General features: G+C 29.0%; 1 protein-coding gene across 1 annotated transcript in view; it reads left to right on the forward strand.

The window, feature by feature from the left end:
- LOC106791707 (E3 ubiquitin-protein ligase MYLIP) overlaps positions 1-10,542 on the forward strand; it is a 155,880-nt gene that overhangs the window by 91,756 nt on the left and 53,582 nt on the right. The gene's annotated exons all lie outside the window — the stretch shown is intronic.

A 10,542-nucleotide genomic window follows, 5' to 3' on the forward strand; every position in this document is an offset into this window, starting at 1 on the left:
CGAGAACAAATTGCGAATCGATTGGATTGGAAGTATCGGAAGAGTTAAGGAAAAAAAAAATAAGGGAAACAAAACAAAGAAAAGAAAAAAAAAAAGAACGGACAATAAGAAGAGGAAGGTGATAAAGTGAAATATCGATGCACGAATCTAAAGGGATTTTTCTTGATCGATATCGATCCAAAGATGATCAAGATTTCTCTTCACCTAACTGTCTTTTACGAGGTTTATCTTATTTGTCTTCTAGTGATTTCTCTGTCGCTTTGAAATCAAATTACGAATAGGACACAGATCGGATTGACGGGGGGGGAAAAAAAAGGAAGGACAGAAAAAAGCGGAGAGAATAAATTTGGTAGATATTTGATTCCTACGAAGACAGCCTATGATTATTATGAAGAATATGAATGAAAATAAAACTTAAAATAGAAGAGGAAAGAAAAAACTATTTAGATACAATAGATAGGGATGAAAATGGGAATTGCAATTTATGTTTTCCTTACGGTTTTTTTTTTTAATTCTAATCCAATTTAGATTTTAGAAAATTTCCTTTAATTAATCGTACCAACTTTCTTCGGTTTTGTTTATTTCCTCGTTTTTATTGCCAATTTGATTGAATCTAAACGATCGTGGTTTTTTTTCTTTTTTTTTTTATATGAATTAGTCAATACGAAATGACTGTACGTACAATGGATTATTTTTTAATATACTTCATATCCATTTAAATGAATAATTATATTTTGGGCACGTGTGAACGATAAAGTTAAACAAAACACGTAATCGAGGTTACGCTAGTAATGTAAGTTGGCTTATAAATTAATTTAGAAACACTTTCAGTCGGTTATTCTTTTTGTTTACGTTTGGAAAGAACTGTGTGTGTGTGTGTGTGTTTTGAACTGTACGGAATATTTTTCTTTCTTATTAGTAACACGTTTTAACCACCTTATACGATTTTCCGAAGTGAGATACGCGTACACGCGTAGAACAACACCTGGGAGTATAAAGAAACAACACACACAATGACAAGATTAATATTTTTCGTGATAATATTTAAAGCTTGATTTAATTTATACACACACACAGATACAAACGTATACTCTATTTGAAAATGTATATTAAATTAATAGGAAACACATTTACACACATTGGTATAAATCAATCGTAATTATTTCTTATATTAAATAATTTTGTATACATCATATTTAAGAGATAAGAAAAGAAAAAAATAATATCAATTAGATTGTAATAATTACATTCCCATTGTATTTATTTAATTTAGGATATTTCACATAATCCAAATCCTAGCGTAACACGAACACTCGTATAATTCTCAACACGTGACACGGCTCGTTCCCTCGTAGTTGTTTAAAAGCACTTCATTGTACCAACACAAATCCCTGGATTTTTGTCCACAGAATCTCCACACAGATTCCTACTATTCCAAATCCTTCGTAGCTGCCATTATTTCTTTCTTCCCTTTCTTTTCTTTTTCTTTCCTATTTTTCTTTTGCATCGTGTTGTATTCTTTGGACGAGGAATGAGCATCCTTCTCTCTTAGAAAAGAACGATAAGACTGAGACAGGACTTTTCCCGTTGGTTCTATCGTTCTTTTCCTTATCAGATGACTCTTTCTATCTCTTTTACACATACACACACGCATATACACATTTGTGCATGGTCTGGTGGATTTCACATTTCGAAATGATGCGTAGAAACCTTTCCCGAGACATCCATCAAGCTGATACGTTCTCTTTCCCATCGTGGCAGACACCTTTTCGTCGTTTAAACTTACTCATTTATATAATCTTCGAAAAAAAAATAAGAAAAAAAGAAAAAGAAAGGTAGATTCAAAGCTTAAAATTGTATTTTGAAAAATCGTCTTCCCTTTATATTTGTACTTTTAGAAATAATGGAATCGTTATTGATGACTTCCTTTCTTTTTTGTCGATAATAAATATTTGTACTTTAGTTTTTCTTTAATAATATATCGAGTCGAGGAAAAAGTTTCTTTGTATTTTATCAATAAGTTACTTAAAGGATAGAATAATTCTGATAATGTCAATCGGATCAGGAAGTACTTACATGCGTTGGAAAACTGACACAGAATAATAATAAATCGATTTTAAATCATTTGGAGACAAAAATTCAATAGAAAAATCTGAAAACAATTGCTTTCGTTATTGCATTACTTTATTATTATGTATTTATTATTATTTATTAAGTATATATTATTATTAAATATTGCAGATACTTTATTATTTAGTTGATATTTAAAACAAAACAAAAATACGTTTCATATCTTTCGCGATGCATCTCAAGCAGATATTTTAATAATTTTAATAATTGTGCGTTATATTTTTTCTTTTCTTCTTTGATCGTGATAGGTAATGATATCATTATAAAAAGTGGTAGGATACAAATTATGAATTGGTTCGAGATTTAACAAGCATGTACCATCGATTTTTCGTTTTTCTATTTATATTAAGAAAATTTTTCTTTGTAGCATTGAAATAAAAGAGAAATGTGAGAAATGAACGTATAAAGGGTATTGAAATGTTTGTTGAGAAAAAAAATCTTGTTGGAATTCATTAATTTAATCCGCAATAACAATTATGAGTTTAATCAATGTTAATATAAAAATTTCATTTCAGTTAGATATATTATACAAAGGATATGTTTCCTCGTGAAAAGATTTATTAATAAAACTTAAACCGAGTTTTGACGTTACTTGTAATAGTGAAAATTGAAAGAAAGAAAGAAAGAAAGAAAAGAAAAGAAAAGAAAATAAAGTGGGAATGGGGAAACGTAACGAAGCATCCCAATTAAATCAATTAAAAGCTCACGTTTCGTGAAGATAAAAGAGAATAAGAAAGAGAAAGAGAGAGGAAAGTTAGGAAATGTTCCAAAGTTTAGTATTTAAGTTGAGTTTGAAATCCGAAACGTTTGTATAAACACAGTTTATTCATTAGCTTATTTATGAAAATTAATGAATTGCGGATAAGGATGAATTATGAAGGAGAAAATGAAATTTAAAACGTCCGGTATAAGGAAAGAGGAGGTACATATTACAAAAGTTAAAATTAAATTTTATTAGAAACGTATCCTTTTAGAAAAAAAAAAAACAAAATAACAAGAAAAGTAGAATTGATCATTTCAAATGGTTTATAGTCGAATATAATAAGTTGATAAATGAGACGTCTTATAGCTTTTTTTGAACCGTACCCATACGTATACCAAATACTATTCCCCTTTATCTTGTTTTCTTTTTTTCTTTCTTTCTTTCCTTCTTTCTTCCCTTCCTGCTATTCTTATTTCATTGTAGTACAGAATCTCTTCTTCTCGCGAGTTCAAGAAACTCATCTCAACGTTTGAAGTACGCTGTTGGGTTCGGCCGCGTTCCAACTGAGAACACATAAAACTAACGTAAGAATAGGAAAAAGAAAAAATTAGAAATAAAGAAAGATAGAAAATGAAGAAGCATTAGAAGATCGATTAACCACGATTTAATAATAAAATAAATTCTTACGAGAATACAAAGCAAGCTATTATCATTTATTTCTTTTTTTTTTTATTTATTATTAACAGTAAAACCACAATTTGTTCTTTTAAAATTACTTCCCCCTTTTTTTCTTGGTAACTTTTTTTTTTTTGTAATCTTATCACCAAACGGAAGGAAATGATAAGAGGAAGACTAGTAATAGTGGTCGCAATAACGGATCCGGTTCTTTTTTTCTTCCAACTTCGAGAGACATTTGGCATGAACATCTCAATCGGATTGATCCACTATATTGCTCTTTCTTTCATTCATTCTTTCATTCTATCTCCCTTTTGATTTTGTCAGACATTTTTCCCTTCCAACTGCTATTGCATTTCTCTAATGGAATTGGCTGGTAACTAAGGATAACTCTTTTGAATTGGATTATCGAACATACGGTTTGTTACGAGTCAATGGAGAAATTTGAAAGCAAAAAAAGTCTTAAAAGAAGGAAAAATCAATTGAAAATAAATTCCGTTCGTTCGTTTAATTTATATATATATATATATATATTTATACGTGACTGGAGTTTATATCTTTTTCTTTACTTTTTTTTTCTTTCGTTAGATTGATTTTAATTCGATATAATAACGAAACAATGAGATCAACAATTTTATATCGATAAATAAATCGAAATAGTGATGTGTTCTTTCTTTTTCTTTTTTTTTTTTTTTTTTTTTTNTTTTTTTTTTTTTTTTTATTTCATTTTATTTGAATATTTATCAGCACGAACAGTTTGGAAAATTCGTATAAATTGAACTTCGTTGACGTACAAAAATATACGATGCACATGTATATATAACTTCGGGCATTTAATTGGCTCGTGTGAGTTGCAAATGCAACGAAATCGCTTCGGAAAGTACGTGGGAGTTGAACTGGTAACAATAAGTTTAGTAGCTCACTCAGTATCCAGATCACTTTGACTAAACAGTTGACCGAAGTGTTTACTTATCGTGCTTTTTATTAACTACGTTTAAATTCAATCGTCGTTTGTGAAAATAGTTTAAATTTACCATTTCGGTCAACGATATTGAATTCGTATGATTCGTTGAACTAGCAAAGATCGTTCTAAACAATCCCATTTTTTTTCTTTTGTTACAGGTGAGAAATTGTTGTTGAACGAATGAAATTCATCGGATAAACAATCGGTGAATGGTGAACGGAATGGTGGTGGTACGTTATTTGTCTTAATTTTCTATCAAAATATAATCGAACGTTAAGGGGACAAAAAAAATAAAATGAAATAATATTTCAAACAAACGTAGTTACAATTCGAACAATTTATTAATACAATAAATCGATTTAATCTTAATTTATGTTTCTCAAATATTACATCGAATTTCTTAATTGTGTTACATCGCGGTACCGTCAATATTAAACAAAATATTACAAGAAAATGTATTCGCGTTATTTTCCCGTAAGCTTTTCATCGATGTTATTTTAGTCTCCGCTTGTTTGCATGTTAATTATCATTAATTACATCGCGTTATGATTAAGTATCAAACGTTTATTTGTCACGGAAATAACCGTATATTTTACAGTATGTTAATTGAGTTTGATCTAAATGAAGTGCATACATAAAATACGTAAAAGAGAGAGAGAGAGAGAGAGAGAGAGAGAGAGAAAGAGATTAGGAAAAAGATTGAATTTGGAAATGGACGAATCGTAAAGCACCAACATGCTCGACATGTCTTTCTCGTGCAAGTCATACGTTTATACGAACTAAAAAGAGAAAAGAAAAATTATATATACATACATTAAAAAGATATATCTACGAGGATGCACGTATTCGGTAAAGTGCACTTGCACATCGGTGACTACATTTATAAATGATATCACAACTATTTTCACGTATCTCTTTCGTTTCCGTTCTAAAACGCCTATGTGAAGGATAAAATAAAAAAAGAAAGAGAGAGAGATAGATCCTTCCGGTTCACAATTTTCAAATATTCCATTAGTTCTTCATTTTTTATTGACATTTTCTACCAATTCTCTCTCTCTCTCTCTTCTTTTCTTGTCACTTTATTTTATTGTATTTTAATGTATACTTGATATCTCTCGTTTTTCGATACGTGATACGAACTTCAATTAAAATTCTATTTTTTTTGTTTTTTTTTTTCTAATCAAATATACACCACTTAGGAATACTATACTTTCGACTCGTTGTATCAAACTAATACTTTTTTAATATAAACATCCGATATTATAAAAGTGTATGTATTAAAAATAGATTATGCAAATTATCGAAATTCAATTTCCAATTGATTTCTATAATTGTAAGATACATATAACAATTGATAATTTACTTCAAGAATTTGATAGAAATGAATGATCATGTGGTAATCGTATAATATCTATTTCTCGTATAATGTAATTAAAAAAAAAAAACAGATAACAGTAATTCTCATTTTGTTTAATTATATCTCGAATATGACGTCATATGTATTATGAGTTAGATTAGAAATAATGTTCGATGAATTATTAACCCTTCGATGAAAACTAACTTTATCTTTATCTTTATCTTTATCTTTCTCTTCTGTGACATTCTCTTTCTCTCTCTCTCTCTCTCTCTCTTACTCTTACTCTTGATAACTATATGGCACCGTGTGCGATTAACGAGAGAGAACGGTTAATAAACCTCCACCGTAGCCATTATGATAATAGCTCGGCACATAGTACTCTCGTAGTTGATACGACGATTATCGTTATCGTTCGCGACAGATGTTACGAGGACGACTACTCGTTTTCGTTGCTTATACGTTACGTTTCAAACTAAAATAAAAGAGATAGAAATAAAGAAAGAAAGAAAGAAATAAAGAAAGATAGATAGATGGAAGAACATATAAACGCATTTTTTTGAAACGAAAGAACTGTACCGTTCGTCCGAGGATTAATCGTCCGATAAACGAACGGAAACGATGGTTGGACGGGCGTGAAACCGTCGAGCTCGATGGATTTCGCACGAAATGCAATTTAAAGTCTACCAAGAGTGATAGAAAGAGAGAGAGAGAAAGATATATATATGTATGTGTGTTCCCTCTAACACCAATAGTACCATTATTCGAACAAATGTATTTACGAGTAGCAATATAGGAAAGAAGAAACGACTTTGGAAATATAACAGAACATTTTCAACGTGTTCGTTTAGTGAACTACTGATATCAGCTTAATTGACATCTTTACGACGAAAGTAATTATTTACGCGATTAGTATGACGAACGTTATTATTAACAGCATTTAAATTATTGATTAATCGTTTGATATTTCGGACGCGGGTCTACTTAGTTATAAACGTATGTGTGTACTGTTTATAAATAATGTATGTATAATATATGTGTACCGTGCATATATATATATATATATGAGAATACATGTTCATGTACGTGTGATATATAACATGTCATTAAAATTCATCGTTTAAACGGATGTTGTCAGTATACCAATGGAAATAATAAATCTAACAGCCATTTTGTTCTCGCGCGTTTTACGATAGAATTGTTTAATTGAATTTCTTCCTTGGCGATTCCATGAATTGACTCGAAAACGCGAACGAAAACGACTAACTCGTTGTTAACACTTGAAAACGTTTTATTGCTGTGAAACGTTTTTACGGGGAGTGTAATAAACGGAACTATACGTGGAAAACGTTGTACCAATCGTCATTCACTTCCGTTCGATAGAAACGAATGAATGGATATTAAAAAATAGTGGCATGAAACCCACACCCAAGCACACAGATAGGTATCTATATATATGTGTGTGTGTGTGCATGTACGTACGACGTAAAAGGAATTGGAGCACATGTTAGGAAGAAGTACGCTATTGTTCACGAATGTACGTACCTACTCCCCTTATTACCATATTTTCCATCACACCGTTGATCACGTTCTTTCTCGTGAAAATCATCTTCTCATTTTTTCTTTCTTTCTTTCTCTAACATAGAAGACTACGATGTATTATAATATACCTATATATTCATATACCGTGTGAAGCATTTTTAAAAGCAGCCCACTTGAATAACTCGTTATCGATGATAGACATAAATATCATACGAGTATAACTCGCGGTGGTCAAAAATAATATAATTTTTATTTTAATAGCATTTTGTTTTTGTTTTCTTTCTTTGTAGAACGTATAAAAGTTAACTATAGTTTTTTTTTTCTTTTTTTTTTTTAAATGGATTGATATATTTTTCTATGTACTATCTAAATAGGGTACGTTTTTAGATTATCTACTGTTAACTACGTTTTTATTTTTATTTGCAAATAAACATTAATAAAAAAGCGTAACGTTTGAGTAAGTTTAATCATACATATTTGTTCGTATTTTATCAATATGTAAATCGAGTTATTCAAGTAAACCCATTTTAAATGTTTCATAGTGTGTATGCAATTTTCACGACTGATAAAAATACTCGTGTTATTATCTATGCATTCGGAATTTCGATTGTATCTTATTGTATTCGAATTATATATCCTAATTATATCGATACGTTAAATCATTTTTATCATTTAATATTCCATACAATTATTTGTGTCATTCATTCATTTATTTTTCGACACAACACACACCACGTATCATTAATATTTCATCATTTGCCGAAAATTCATCGTTGATTCTGTTTCTGTCTCTCATCATATTCGCTCGTATAATAATTTTCAAATAAATTCATCAACGTCATTCATTAATTTTCCCGTAGATAGCTACCTACTCACGTATTTGTTGATATATTTAATACGGTACATGCTAACGCGTTAATTAATTTTCAGCTATTTCATCTTTCATATTAGTTGTTATGTGCATAGTCTGTTTGCTGTATGTGTGTGTGTGTGTGTGTGTGTGTATATGGATACACTAACATAATATTTTATCTCTATATTTCATTCTTTAACATTAGTAGCATAATATGATGTATAAAAAAAAAAAGAAAAAAAGAGATAATTCGTTAAAAAAAATATAGAATTTAATTCACACGTAGAAAGTATTTACCAAATGTCCCCTGTGATTACTAACGTGAGTTTATCTATGAATTAACGAGGTTAATAAACAAAACGGCGAGATAACGTAAAACTCCAAGGGCATTCGCCGTCTCGTCAACTTACGCGTTTAATTACCCCTCCGAAGGGAGTTAAAATTTTCAGTATGTTTTCGTACGTTGAGAAAAGAGGACGCATAATGGAATTAGTAAAATAGACAAATTTTTCTCGCAAAACCGCGTAAGTAAATTACAATTAACAATAATTACAAATATACGCATCGAATGTACCGAAAAGTTTTCCATTTTTTGTTGGTTTTGTTTATTTTTTTTCTTTTATTATAAAACCTAGAATAAAAAAGAATAAATTTTGTACCGGTAATTGTGTGACGAGTGATTGATTTAAAAAAACAAACTAAAAAAACTAATTTATTATAACGATTTATTATAAACAGGTTGGAAATAATTACAATATAAAATAAATTATAATATGAATTTCATGAATTTTGTCATCGTCATTTGAAATATAATCTTTTCTTTTCATACTTCATGAATATTTTCTTTAATGACTAATTATTTTATAGTTCACATTTCTCACAAATACTTACGAACTTTCGGAATCGATTGAACGATTATGAGAAAGAGAGTATCTTAGGGAACAGCAATTTAAAGGGTTGAAATTCTATTTAGTTTCTTGGCAGTTTCTTCTCGAGGTAATAACGTCGACTATGCGAACAACGTTCAAAGCTATTGCATGTACTATATAGGAATAGAATGCGATTAGGATTAGATAAAAAGGTTGTAAACATTTATTGAAAATTATTATTTAAATTATTAAACGAGTTCAATTATTTTTACATTGCTTGCTTTGATTTTCTTGAAAAAAAAAAAGAAAAAAAAACAAAACAGAAAGAAATAACGATTTTATAAAAACGTTGTCTATATTAAAGAAAAAGAAATATATTTTATAAATTATATCGTTTCAAATCAACACATTGCAAATTCACCGTGATGTATTCGAAGTTAGAACGTTATATCGATTATATCTCGTACGATCTTTCTAAATAATTATTTCGAGTTAATTAATCGGATCAAATAAATTGAAACTTTGCTGGAAAATTTGGTAATATTGAATTTCCTTAAAAGTAATAATATTTTGAAAATAACTAACTTAAACGTCGTGTTTGATTGAATTGAAACAAAATTTCAAGAATTAATTGCAAATATATGGAAAAATAAATTTCCAATTTGTTGGATAAATTTTAGTACGAAAAATGTATTACGCGTATAATTTTGTTTCTTTTTTTTTTTCTCTCTCTTTCTGTTCAATATCAACTTTTGTATTTGAACAGTTAATAAAATAAATTGATAAGTCATTTGGTATTTCCTATTTTTAATATATAAATCGTTCATTTATATTGGTATTATTTATTTAAAAAAATATATATATATTTAACTTAATATTTAAAATGTTTCATATTTAAATAGTTCGATAAAATTTATTATAAGGCGTTTTAAATTCATCATACTATCTCTCGTTTTTTCTTTTTTTTCTGATATAATGTTTTGTATTAGGTATAATTGCAATAATAATTATCTTAGAAAAGATCGCAAAGTCAGATGCTTTCTCGAACACTATGGATCGCATCACGGTCGCTTATCATCCTATGGGTTTCCTCACTTTGGAATATCGATCAGCTCGACTAGCTTATGCAAATGTATAGAAGATCCTCTTACTGTCTGCCCAAGTTGGTATAACTTACGGCTACGTAAAATATTGATTATCGTTGTCCGTTTACGAAGGATATTATATTGTAATCCTTCTTTGGCATAGCATAACCATTTTCCATTTAATGACAGCTATCTTCTCTTATCTGTGCAACACGTTTTACAGATTTGTCCTGGCGATAAAATAAATTGAAATTTTCACGAATTTATTTTTTAATATTATTATTATTATTATTATTATTATTATTATTATTATTATTATTATATATATAATCAGGTTTTTATTGCACAACTTACAAAGTTTTTTTAC

Source organism: Polistes canadensis, unplaced genomic scaffold, assembly GCF_001313835.1.
Source record: "Polistes canadensis isolate GaletaPanama2010 unplaced genomic scaffold, ASM131383v1 scaffold_8, whole genome shotgun sequence".
NCBI lineage: Eukaryota > Metazoa > Arthropoda > Insecta > Hymenoptera > Vespidae > Polistes > Polistes canadensis.